This window comes from Corvus kubaryi, unplaced genomic scaffold, assembly GCF_017639235.1.
Source record: "Corvus kubaryi isolate FWS band 111438036 unplaced genomic scaffold, C.kubaryi_AGA036_p1.0 137, whole genome shotgun sequence".
NCBI lineage: Eukaryota > Metazoa > Chordata > Aves > Passeriformes > Corvidae > Corvus > Corvus kubaryi.
The window spans coordinates 866,970-879,761 of NW_024580671.1; the positions used below are offsets into that span (position 1 = coordinate 866,970).

The 12,792-nt window shown below is 40.3% G+C and overlaps 2 long non-coding RNA genes across 2 annotated transcripts in view; both read right to left on the bottom strand.

The window, feature by feature from the left end:
• LOC121659493 overlaps positions 1 to 12,792 on the bottom strand; it is an 87,771-nt gene that overhangs the window by 31,670 nt on the left and 43,309 nt on the right. The window lies entirely within an intron of this gene.
• LOC121659492 lies at positions 7,762 to 11,497 on the bottom strand. Its single transcript, XR_006014353.1, has 2 exons — positions 9,988 to 11,497; positions 7,762 to 8,381 (listed from the first exon to the last, which is right to left on the bottom strand). It is a non-coding gene; the product is annotated as an uncharacterized LOC121659492 (long non-coding RNA).

Consider the following 12,792-nt stretch of genomic DNA (forward strand, 5'->3'; position numbering starts at 1 on the left):
TTTTTGTTTGGTTGGGGTTTTTTTCTCCAGGGATTGAAGAAACAAACCCACTAAAATGATAAGCACTATTATTTCCCCAGAGAAATCCTATCAAAACATTATTTTTTTCTTTTCTGAAGAGGATCTACTGGTCCTCCAGGTTATCCTCTCCTCACACTACCCACTTTTACAAGTATTTTACCAATTGTTTGGCTCCATGCATTTACCTCTAAAGCTCTCCAAGGATAAAAGATTGGCAGCTACTTGAGCATAAATACACGCTAGGGCAAAAATGGAGATGGAAATAAGATCAGCAAAAGCATTGCAGCTCTATTTTCCTAATGAAGCAGAACTCTCACACTAACCCGGGCTTACACTCTGTAATCAAGCACATTTCTCACAATGCTGGGCTTATGGAGAGCCCTGTGCAGAACAAGGTAATTATCAGCTGCCACAGCTCAGAAGGGCTCCATTCCCCTCTTCATTTTGCTCAGTTGTCAACTTATATTAAGAAAGAAAATGAAGAAAACCCTGCATTTTCAGAGGCACAATAAAGACAGGCTCTATGTATGTATCCACTTCCCTCCAATCCCCACCCCAAAAAAAAAAAAAAAAAAAAAGTGGAGGAGAGAGGGGGTTCAGAAGATGAAATATGGTTGTGTTGGTCATTCTTGTGAAACATGTTTTTGCAAGGATGAGGCAAACCTAGTTTTCGATCCCTTTTCCAAAGGACTGCATTGTGGAAATCACTTCATACATGATGAATAGTATTGACTAAATTCAAGTATTTTGACAAGGACTTCCCTGGTACTGAAAGGCAGGGACCAGTGACAGTCCAGAGGACAATGAAACTGGTAAGGAGATAAACTGAGGCACACTAAATCTCTGACTTCCTCAGAGGGAATGAATGTTAGTACAGATACAGGGGTGTGATTTATTTAGGTAGTAATAGTAATACAGGGTTATTTTCTCCTATCCAAATGTACAGAAAGTGCTTTGTGAAGAGTTTGTTTTGAAGCCCTTGTGGGACTGCAGGACCTAAGACAGAGTAAAGCTTTGATATCTCTATGTGTACAAATGTCCAGGCACTGCATACCATAAAACCTAGCCAAGGCAACACATACGAGCAAAAGAAAATGTCACTGAAAAGTCAGAAAATTGCACTGACCAAGTAGTTCTAGAATAATGAGTTACATTCAGTCCAAAAAACCACCAGAAAGTTTTATCAAAAAGAATTTAACTTTTATTTAAGAGCATAAACAGATGTGAGAGAAATAAAATCACTCAGAAAACTTTTCTCAAGATGTGACCTACAGCAAAACAAATCATACCAGCATGCAATGAAAAAGCAGACCATGAAGGCATGCAAAATGAGAAAAAAAGTTAGAATCTTATAGGAGTATGAGGGAGAACCGCAGAACCACAGAATGGATGATGTTGGCAGGGGCATCTGGGGATCATCTAATTCCAGCCTCTGCTCAAAGCAAAGTCAACCACAATAGGTTACTCAGGTCTGTGTCCATTCAGGCCTTGAAAACCCTCAAGGATGGAGCCACCACAACCCGTCTGGGCAAACTGGTCCTGTTGTTCAATCACCCTTATAGTAAAAAAGTGTTTTCTTATTTTAAATGTTCTGTGCCCACTGTCTCTTTTCCATTCATTGAACACCACTAAGAGCCTCGTTCCATCTTCTTTATCCCCATCCTTCAGGTATATAATACACATTCACAGGATCCCCCTGAGATTTGTCTTCTCCAGGCAGGGCTGTCCCAACCCCCTCAGGCTTTCCTCATATGAAAGATGCTCCAATCCCTCAACCATCTTTGTGACCCTTCAATGAACTCAGGCCAGTATTTCCATGTGCCTGTTGATGTGGGGACTGAACACTCCAGCTGTGCCTCATCAGGGCTGAGTGATGCAGGATGTAATTAGTGCACTGACTCAAAGGGAAGAAATCACTGGTAAAACATTTAAAAATTTGGTATTGGTGATAAACTACAAAATATCTGAGAGCAGAGTGCTACTTAAACCAAATTTTCCAAAAGACACTTGAACTTGGTGGTGCCTAAAAGGATTCCCATGGTACATTAATGAGCCCAAGAGAAGAACTTGAGATCTTTGTGCCTATACTTTAGGATATGACAAATAATTATCAGCTTCTGAAGTGTGTGAATGTGGTTAGCTGAAAAAAGTGGTAAAAGATGGTGACATTATAACAAAGTCAAGATTTTGTTACTTCTAATTGGGTAAAAACTGTCACTGAACATCTCCTTCAGGACACCTCGCAAGCTAGAATGTACATGGGTATGCACACATGGGGAAATACATGAAAGCACACACAAAAAATGAAGCTTCTCCATGACCTTCTCAGTGACCTGGAAAGAATATTTTTTAAGGAACATTTTGCCTGGTGAGAGCAATGCTGTCAATGCTCGCTTTAGCTTTGGCAAGGGAGGGTGGGCAAGTGAAATTTTCATTATACTGAACCATGATGCACTTAATGGTGAGAGAACTACTCTCACAAACACACCAGCACGTCTCTCCCAATCCATTCCCATCAGAGGATACACACAAGTTGTGACCTGAGAGGATTGTAAGATGTTAACAAAGTATGTAATTGGCTCCACATGGAAAATCAATTACCTCCATAAAAAAGGCATTTGTTAGTCATGGTCCAAATGCTAGGACATAAATTTTCATATCTGAAAACTGAGGAAAATTGGAGGGATTAGAGGAGAACTGATGCTGTTTACCTACGGCTTTCTCTTTTAAGAGGCTAGCTGGAGTTCTGCAGTTACACCAGAGTTCTGTACTACACTCATTACCCTATAGTACATGTATTCACAGTCCAAAAATGTCAGATGTTCTTAGGACATCTAGGTACTCCTGACCTCACACATACTTTCATAGCAGCCTAATTCTACAGCTATATCTTCGAAACTCCTTTCCCTGGCAATTAATGCAGCTCAGTTTTTGCTTAAGAAAACAATGTTCCAATGTTTTTAAAATATAATAAAGCCTGGAGAATCTAAACTGCTTGCCAGGAATGAAAATTTGGTGATGAGCAAAGGAAATGAGCAGAGGTCTGTGCACACAGGATGTTGGAGACTGGAGGAAAGAATCCTGCCGGGAACAGTTTCACCCCACTTTGGTTTAAAAGTCAAATACAGCTCCAGATCTGAATCATAATTAGACTCCTGCTGAAAGTTTAGCTCCTGATTACTGAAATGGGTTAGTAAATGCAACCAAATATGAATAATGACATCCCACATCAAAAGCAGCACTAAGTAGACAACAGTGCTCAAGATTTAAATATTTAAGTGGACTAAAATAAATATCCTCAGAACCCGACCTATCTCATCTGGGCAGGTAGCAGCCCTATACGTTCTGTGATCATCTTGGAAGAATTTTTTCTCCAGATGTTTATGTTCCTCAGAAAAATGATTGGTATTCTATTTTTATAGAAAACAATTTATGGAAGAAGTCCAACAATATGAATTGAAATTTGGCTATCTGCCAAAGAGTGGTTTGGTAAACATTCAATCTTTCTTTCAAGTTTCCAAGAAGCAGTTATATATAATTCAACAGTTCCCACTGTTGCAATAAAATGGCAATAAGAATAAACAGACTAAGCACTGAGTGGCGAGAAGCCCAAACTAAGAATCTTTACTTGAGGAGCTGAGTTGGTGGAACCAGACTGAGAAAGAGCTAGCAACAGCCCAGGAAAATGGCAAAAGAGAGTAAATTGGTTGCAAGGAGGCAGAGACACATTGCTTGGGGGCAGCAGGGTACCCAAAAACTGGAAGGAAAAGGAGAGAAAAGCAGAAAGCATAGCAAGGAGAAAGAGTAGGGAAGGTATAAGGAGACAGAAAAGGGAAAAAAACAGTGGCAGTCACACCTAGCTATATAAAGGAAGATAATTGCTCATGTAGGCAACATCGAGACTGTAATATTAATTTTAAAGCTTTAGGGATTAAATAATAGCAATAATTTTAGCTAAAATATAACTTTCTTAAGTATCTCCTAAATCTCTAAATTGGGTAAAAACCAAAAAGTTAGCACACTGTTAAACGAGTGAAGAATTGCAATAGCAATGGTGTTGAAGGTAAATAACAGTCCAGCAAAATGCAACAAGTGGCTATTAAGAGCAGCTTGGGAATGTTTCTGTACTGAAAGTCAAATGCAGTTAACATTTCTTCCTGATGAAACATTAATCCTATCCAATAATTACAACTTCAAATTCGTTGTTTCTTTATTTTATCATTGTCTTCCTCATACCAGCCTGGGTGACACATTATTTCCATTAATGTGTAGGTTATCATGTTGAAGCATATGGAATCAAAGCTTTGCAGATTGGGAGAAGTGGTATTTTGCTGTGATAATAACACCATTTCTGCATAACTAGCCACTGACCTTTGTTCTTTTCATCAGCAAATACACCATCTTTGTAACAAAAGTAAAGCTGAGGGATTTGAAAATGTCAAAATAGCAAGCAACAAAGAGCCCTTGGCCCATATAAATATTTACATTTGAAATATCCATTTGCTGAACTGAATATTTCAGCTGTTGAGGGCAGCCTGAATCTCATTACATCAGCTCCACAGGCCTATTGGTGCTCTTGCTTTGAAGACAAGAACAGCACATTTATTGTGTGATATGCACATTCCAAGCACCCAGCACACTTCCAAAGTGGGTTGTATTCCAGCAATGCCATGTCTCTACTGTTCAATTTTTATGATAGCATCCAGACTCCACAGCTGTGTAGCTTTCTAATATTGAATACAGATCCCTCACAAGACAGCTGTCTTGGAGGGTTTCTTTGGTTTTTGGTTTCTGTTCTTTTTATTAAGAACCCCAAACTTCTAAAACCTAGGTAAAATATTGCCTAGCAGAAAATCCATTTTAATTCATTAATTATTCTGATCTGGTGCTCCAGTGAGTAAAATACTGTCCAATATTTGCAATTCAGGAAGATTAGTGCATGCAGCCCTTTGTCTGGATGCAGCCAGCTCAGCCCCCATTTGAGCCAGTCTTTCTCATGATCGACGCATAGACAGGCCCCTCTGTGTACAGACCTGGTCCTCTGTAGTGCTAGACCAGGTCCTCATGCTCCTGTGACCTTGTGAGGGACCAGGTCTTTGGGAGAAGATTAGATAAGAAGAGGGAAGAATGTGGATATATGTCTCCCCCCTTTTGGCCTTGCCTTGCAAAGGAAATCCATGTAAAAGGCATCTCAGCTCCTTTCTGGGAATGTCAACATAAGTGCAGTGTAGGGACATCGGCCAGGTCGATAGTCCTTGCCACCACTGTTCTGATTAATCTTTGCCTCCCCAGAAAAGGCTGGTGGCGACAGGCCGCAGGTGTAGCGTGGCCGAATCTGCTCCAGTGGAGTCATTGGGCCTCCTCCACAGGTGTTGCCACCCTTGCCCCTTCCACTGGAGGCAGCCTGGCCCAGGATATAAAACAGGAGAAGTCCAGGAGAGGAATGCAGATGCATTTTTTTTTCCATTGTGGGTGTTTACTCAAGAGAAAGATATCCAAACTGGCATTTTTCATGTAATACACTGTGGTTGGTCTATAGTTCTCCCAACTTCAGCACGTATTTAGCATTGAATACTCCCAAATGTATGTATATTTACCATTCCAGCTAATCTGGAAGTGTTTTGTATAGTCTGCTCTGTTACTTCTGTACATCTCAATATGCCAAATAGATAGCTGAGATGTTGCTGTGGGACCCTCTTTAGTAGCTGCTTGTCTGTTTCCATACACATGCTAAATATCACTATAAAGTGCTGCCTTCACTTCAGAAAAGGCTCTAAACCAGACATTATTGGCCTGAATAACTTGATTTCTCAAAAGTCCTGCATTTTCATTTCTTTCTAATTGATTTTTCTCAATTCTTCCTGAATATCCTGGTAAAAGGTGGAGCTAAAGAAGTTTCCCAGTCTTCAGATTTAGATTCCATTTTTTCTTTGTCATGATACTTTCCAGCATTTCTATGACAAATAAATATTTCTGCTCCCATTAATATTTTATGAAACCAACAACCAGCTGTGTAATGAATCAAACCCAAGTTTAGTGAGTCTATAAATGGTAAATTGGCAATATATGTAAATGCTGGCCTGACTGTGATATTTCTATCTTTTTCTAAAGTTCTTTATAACCAACATTATCACTGAATACATCTCAAGGGAACTCTGTGATAATATAATGATCCTCAGAAATTTGTGGTGCAACTATGGGCCAGAACATGGAGTACATTTACAATGAAAGCATCAGTCTGGCTCACAGTGCATGTAACTATTAATGCTTAGCAAGTATGCCTTGCCTGGGATGTAATGTACTACAAATAATTGCCTAGTGTGCTTCAGCTTTGTGCAAGTTCTGTGAAAATACTCTTTTCCTTTCACTGACATAATTTTTTCTCATTACCAGGGATTTTTTTTCTTATTACCAGGGATTTTTTTTTTACCACTAACTAACTGCTTAGAAGGAAACATACCCTCCAGTGGAAAAGCACAGTGCTGTGATAAAGACTAAAAAGCGATCTACAACTCACCAATAGGTGACATTCATAATAAGGTTTGTCACTATTTCCAAGTACTTTTCTATTAAGCCATTACTTTACTGTGTCAAAGTTCAAGCACAGAAAATTTCCTTCATTGTGGCGATTAAGTAAGTGTTATTACTTACAGCAAATGCATTGGGTATGAGAGCTAAAGCAGAGCTGGAATTAACAAAAATGTACAGAGTACTGTTGGTAAGTGTTATGAATAATTTTTAAATAAATAAAGGAGCAAGCACCTCAACACACATACACACACATACATTGGCACACATGGGGCTCTTTATGTACTCTAACACGAAGAACAATTTTGCAATTGAAAGGCTAAACTTTTGAATCTATGAGCAGCTATTTGAAAGGTGTGTGTCACGTCTGTAAAACCAAACAGCTGCTCACAGTTCACACCTTGACAAGCCAGAGCACGGGGCTGTGCACACTCATTTACACGGACTTATACTGTCCCTCATGCTTAGGCTGCACAGCCTGAGGTGGAATTGCAGGTTATAAAGTGCATTGTAGTAACAACTACAGTTTCATGACACAGAGGCCAAAGCTTTTACAGCTCATTGCCATTAATAGCCTGGGTTATGTTGTTCTTGACCTTTCTGTGTGAGGGGGTGCTCAGGGCACAGTGAGCTTTTTGTTTTACCCTTTCAAATGCTTTCTCTGGGCAAACTGGGACTTCCTCATGTCAGTGGATCAGGAGTCCTGCCACTTCCCAGCTTCCAGGTGAGCAATCAGCATGAGTGGTGTGTCTTCCAGCCTCCCTGTCGCTCACAGAAGGCTGCAACAGCAGCATCTTAAAGCCTGTCCTTCCTTACAATGGAGTTAGTCATAAAGGAAATGGGCCTTTTGAGACACCACACAAGGGGAACTACTTGCCCAGTGTCCCAGCAGAAACCGGGATTCAAGACATGGATTACCCTGCTCCTTGCCTCTGGTCAAGGCACCAAAAACACAATCAAGCCAGCTACAACAGGATATCCCCATGTATTGTCTGGAACCTTCCCCTCACAAGGACTGACCCAACCTCACTCTGATTAGCCTGAGTAATCCGGTGTCACATGTGAACATGAAAGGAATCTAAGCACTTATTAAATATACATTTCCCTTCCTATTAACATAGTCATATCAATATTTTAATGCCATGTTGCCTTTTAGATTGTTTGCCTACTGTAACATGAGGTCCCTGCTGGAGCAGACACCACGGAAATTGATGAGTTTATGGATGACATTTATTTCAGCATGAGGAGTTGTCATCAGTGGTGATTTTCTGCTCCAAATACTTACATTTCATCATGAAATAACATCTCTAGTCCCTTCTACCAATAAAGCCAATGGGACAGCATGAAGGTGTACAGAGTAGGGCTGAAGTTTCATATTCAAGCAACAAAAGGTAAATTTTTTATTGCCAAAGAGAGCTAACTTGTGATCAAACCTAATTACATATATATAAGAACATATTCAACCCAGTACAAATGTGCTGACTCTATTGCCATACATCAGGAGGAAATTTGATGCTTGACTGGTTTTGGGGTGAAATTCATGTCTATAGGAAATTTGTCTGAGGGTTTTATTTCCTGTGTTTTACAATCTCTTTCTCATCCTGTTTAGTGTTTTTGCTTTCCTCTGGTTATAGAGTAATCATCCCAATGTCTCAGTCATTTGCCTGAAAAACAATAGCTGGCAGTTATTGTGCTAAAGAGCCCATTATGTTATCCCTGCCACAATCCTCGGTGTTTTCAGTTATTGCACTTGATAGGCGTCATTAGGGTTCTAGTGCTGTTAGTCACTTTCCTGATCTTTCATGTTTCTTCTACTCAGGAAGCATCTTTTCCTAGAAACAATCAAAGAGAATAAAACCAGATTACATCCAGCACCTTGGGGTAATGGCATCTAACATTCAAATAAGCAGGTAACTCCAATTAAAAATGTGACTTTGTGCTCACACAAAGTCATTCCACAGAAGTCTACAGAACTAGTTAAGAGAGAAACATTGTTCAGTCAGTAATTATTAGATGGCACATTGTAAGAGTCTGGAGGACACTGTGTTATCATGAACTGGGATGTGTTAATTGGAGTGGCACAGACCTGCCCATCTCACATACTGTGAGGTTACTGTGTGCCATCTACAAAAAATTTTTGATGATGCTGTGGGTGTGTGAAGACTGAGACAGACTTAAAGTTCTGTTTGAGGGATGGATGTGCAGCTACCACATAGGGAAGGAGACCTTCTCATTTGCAGGGTGAAGCTCTCTCTTTCCTGTTGCTGTCTAAGTCCCTGGCATGTCTTGTGCATAGCAAGAGAAAGCAGCACGAGAGGACGCCACGTGGGTCAGTAGCACCCACATTCATGAGGAGTCAGCAAGGGTCTGTGCATGTGCTGGGACACGTGCTCATTGCTTCATCTTGGTATCTAGATTCCACCTTGAAAACAGAGATTTGCTGAGTCATCTCAAATTGCTGAGTCATCTCAAATCTAAACTGCTTAGGCCACTTGAACCAGACAACCTTGCCTTTGGTGGGAAAGCAGTATGTAAAATGAAAGCCAGTTTCCCCAGGAAAAAAGTTTTAGACCACAGGAAAGAAAAATCAGGCTCATGTCACTTCATCAAACACCCTCTCTTCAGAAAGTGCCACAGGTTTTTAATATCTAATCAGGAAAGGCAGATCATGGTTTAGTTTATATTGTTTCATCTCAAAATTTCACACACAGTAAACTGGATCAAATGCTAAGGATTCAAACTACAGTTAATTTGCAATCCTAGCATGAGCAATCTGTTCCTAGCATCCCTAGCAGAAAAGGACCAAGAATTTAGTTAGAGTGCTGGCAGAATATTGCAATTTTAAAAGAAGATTCAAGATAGATGAGGCTAATCCTTACCGCATATATATTTTATATGAATTTACAGGTCTTTGGATTGTCTTAGAGAAATGGCAAGTATATGGACAAACTTTCGTCTTTGCTACAAAGCTGATCAAACAGGACATTTTTAGTTAGTAATGCAGTAATAAGATATAACTTGTTTCATTTTTATTGCAGTTTATATTCCAAGCAACAGTGGGATACCAAGCACTGCATTAGCATGCACCATAAAACAAGTAAAACAAGTATATATTTCCTATCCTCCTCTACCATTAAAACTCAAGAACTTTTCCAGTTACTGTTGTTTTTCTCGTGCCCAGTTTTCCTAAGAGGTTATATTCGAAGGAGAGTGAGGGATAATCCATGCCATAATTCTTGAATTAGGAAAGATTCTCAGAGAAAAAAAAAATTCACAAAAACTCCCTGGGGTGAGAGAGTATACACTGTATCTTTCTCTTTCAGGCGCAGATTCCTCCAGAAATGACATAGCTGTGAAACTAAAAGCTTAGCACAGAAACAGCTCCTGGACACCTCCTTCTTATGCATATATTTAGTATGCAGTTATGGACATACTTACAGATAGCGATACATAAGCAGCAGAGTCACCATCAGCTGAACCAGTGATTTCAGAGAAGGCGAAATACTTCTCCAGAGGGATAGGATAATATTTTAAAGGGAACGTCCAGGCTTTCTGTTGGCCTTTTCACTGAAAAAAAAAGCCCATCTGGGAGGCTCAGCAGAACAGGGATATGCTTTGTATATGCAGAAGGAGAGGGTGAGTGGTGTGGCTGTGGAAAAACCATAATCCTACAGGCTGGGAAATATTCCTTCAGCTCCACACTGGTTAAGCCTCTTTCTGATACAAGCATAAATCATCTTTTTGTTGGGGGGTTGAGAGAAGGGAAAATTTGTGCCCAGATTTCTCCTTGAGAATCCGCCAGTGCATTTGCCGTTAGGAAATAACTAAAATAAGCCTCTGCACATATGTCCTTAAAAACACTTTGACTGCATTCCTCTGTAATTATTAAGCTTCTTCAGAGTCTGTAAGCCAGTGAGAAAGGGATTAGAGGGGTTACTTTGTGCCTCTGTGCCCATAAAAATCCCTTGGCTAATGCAGCACAGTGCTCGGAGCATCCTGACAGCTTTCATATAATCCCTGCCTCCCAGCCGCCACCACCACTGCATTCCCATTATTTAGACACATTCAAATTTCATGCAGTAATGTGAAAGCATTCCAACATGGAAACAAGATCCACGTTATAAATCACATTTAAAAACTAACCTGCCAGTTGGAGTGGAGCAGCAACACAGCTGCATGATAAACCCACACTCAATTTTATGCTGTAAGGACAATCAGGAGATGTAAATTGTCAGTTAATATCTGCTAACATTTCCTATTGTCCTGGCAGTTCAGGACAGGGATCATTTTCTATACCTGTCCTTGTAGGAGAGGTCACAATAGGACGCAGATCCTGAACTGGAGTTGCATCTGAGCATAAATACATGATAGCAATGGCAGAAGAGTGATCTGCTCCCTGTCACCATTCAGGGGATTTTCATGTCAGAAGAGAACTTGCAATGCTCAGTGGTGTTGCACTGAAAATAAGTCATTGTATCATAGGCAGCAGTAACACAGGACTGGAAGCTATCTTCTGGGTCACAGAATCTGCTTCTAGTGCCAGTATGCTATTATATAATGCCTTTCACTAACCCATCTCTAAGAATCCTAATTTTTTTAAAGGCAACATTTCCTCACAATAAATTCAGGGAGGAATCCTGGACTGTGGAAAGGTTTGAAGGAAGCACTGCTGTTAAACCCAAGAACAGCTGTAAACACCCAAAGAGAACAGCTTCCAGATCGTGATGTTAAAGCAGGGAATCAACTGTCAAATGTGCATTAAAACAACATCTGCAAGACAGAATCAAAAAATCTCCTTTGTGAAGCCAACCGATTACAAATACTTCCTGGGTACACAGGAACCTCGCTCCACTTCGCAGAAGTCAACTGTGAGGCCACACCGTGCCTGGAGGAGCTGGGGAGGAAGCTGCTTGTCATGCACTGGCTGTCTGCAAGCAGAGGGAAGCCCATCAGCTGCTCCATTTGCAGCAGGTGCAACAAGGAGGGTCACAGTCAGGGCAAACCAGTAACCCAGCTTTGGTACTGCCTTGTTCCCGCCCTGCCCCCTCACATTTGCCTGTATCCCTTGGCACATCATCTCAGTGTATCTTGGTCACCATGTGTGAAGAGGAGATAATAACACCTCTTGCCTGCACATCTATTTAGGCTGCAAATGCCTTCCAACAAAGACTGTCTCTTACTTTGTTTACCAACAGTATGTAGTGCATGGGCTCAATCTTTTGTGTAGATCCTGATCACTAATACTCATTATTATAGTTGTGATGATAAACACAGTAATCATTCAATATGAATCTAACAGTAACCAAGTTGCTTTGGCTTTGTTTCTATCAGAATAGTTATCCTACATACATGAAGCCACAGCAGTTAGGAACACAGAGCAGTTCTACCTTTTGTGGAAGGGCTGCTGGTAATGTCTGTCTGCACACAGGATGCACCTTAAAACACCATACAGATACGTAAGCATGCAACAAACACACAAGTGTTCAGACACTGATCACATCTGACCATTTAAAACTGTCATCTTCTATGCTCTGTCCCTTTGCAGATTATCCTTCATATGAAAGCTTCAAAAATAGAATCTCTGAAATACTATTTTATGACAATATTACAGGGCAAATAAGCAAAGGATATGCATTACAAACAGAACAGTCCATTATCTTTTCCTGATAAATTCACTCACCTCTTTAAAAATAGTGAATGGCCAGGAATACCAATACTTCCTCATTCCAAATAAAGGATTTGATGGATCCATGGTGCAGAGCAGAAGTTAAAACAGTAGTTAAGAACTGCAGTCTGATCCTAAAGCCCTTTGGTGTTTGAACAAATTCTGCTGAAACTGCTTGGCTAATTTGCTATAGTTAATTTTTTAATAGATGAGCTCACAAAGTGACATATTTCAAACATAAAATCTTAATATACCTTTATAGTAAAGTGTATGCCATTGTTCATGGGCAAAGAGAAGGAAGCTCTGAGCTAATTTTTAAACCCAGGGGAATATCAACAGCCAGACAGCTGCTAAGGCTTTTTGCTTGATCCCTTTGCAAATTCTTATCAGCTATTCATGGCCAAAATGTGTCATGTGCCAATCTAAAATCACGTTGGAGGAACTGGTGGAAAGGGTCTCCTTTTTCATGCTCCCAGCAGGCTTATGTCAGAAGGCTGTGAGGGATAACCATTGCTATTTATAGATAATCTCCCTTTGAAAGGTCACCCTTCATTGTGTGCTCATTTCGCCCCATAGCT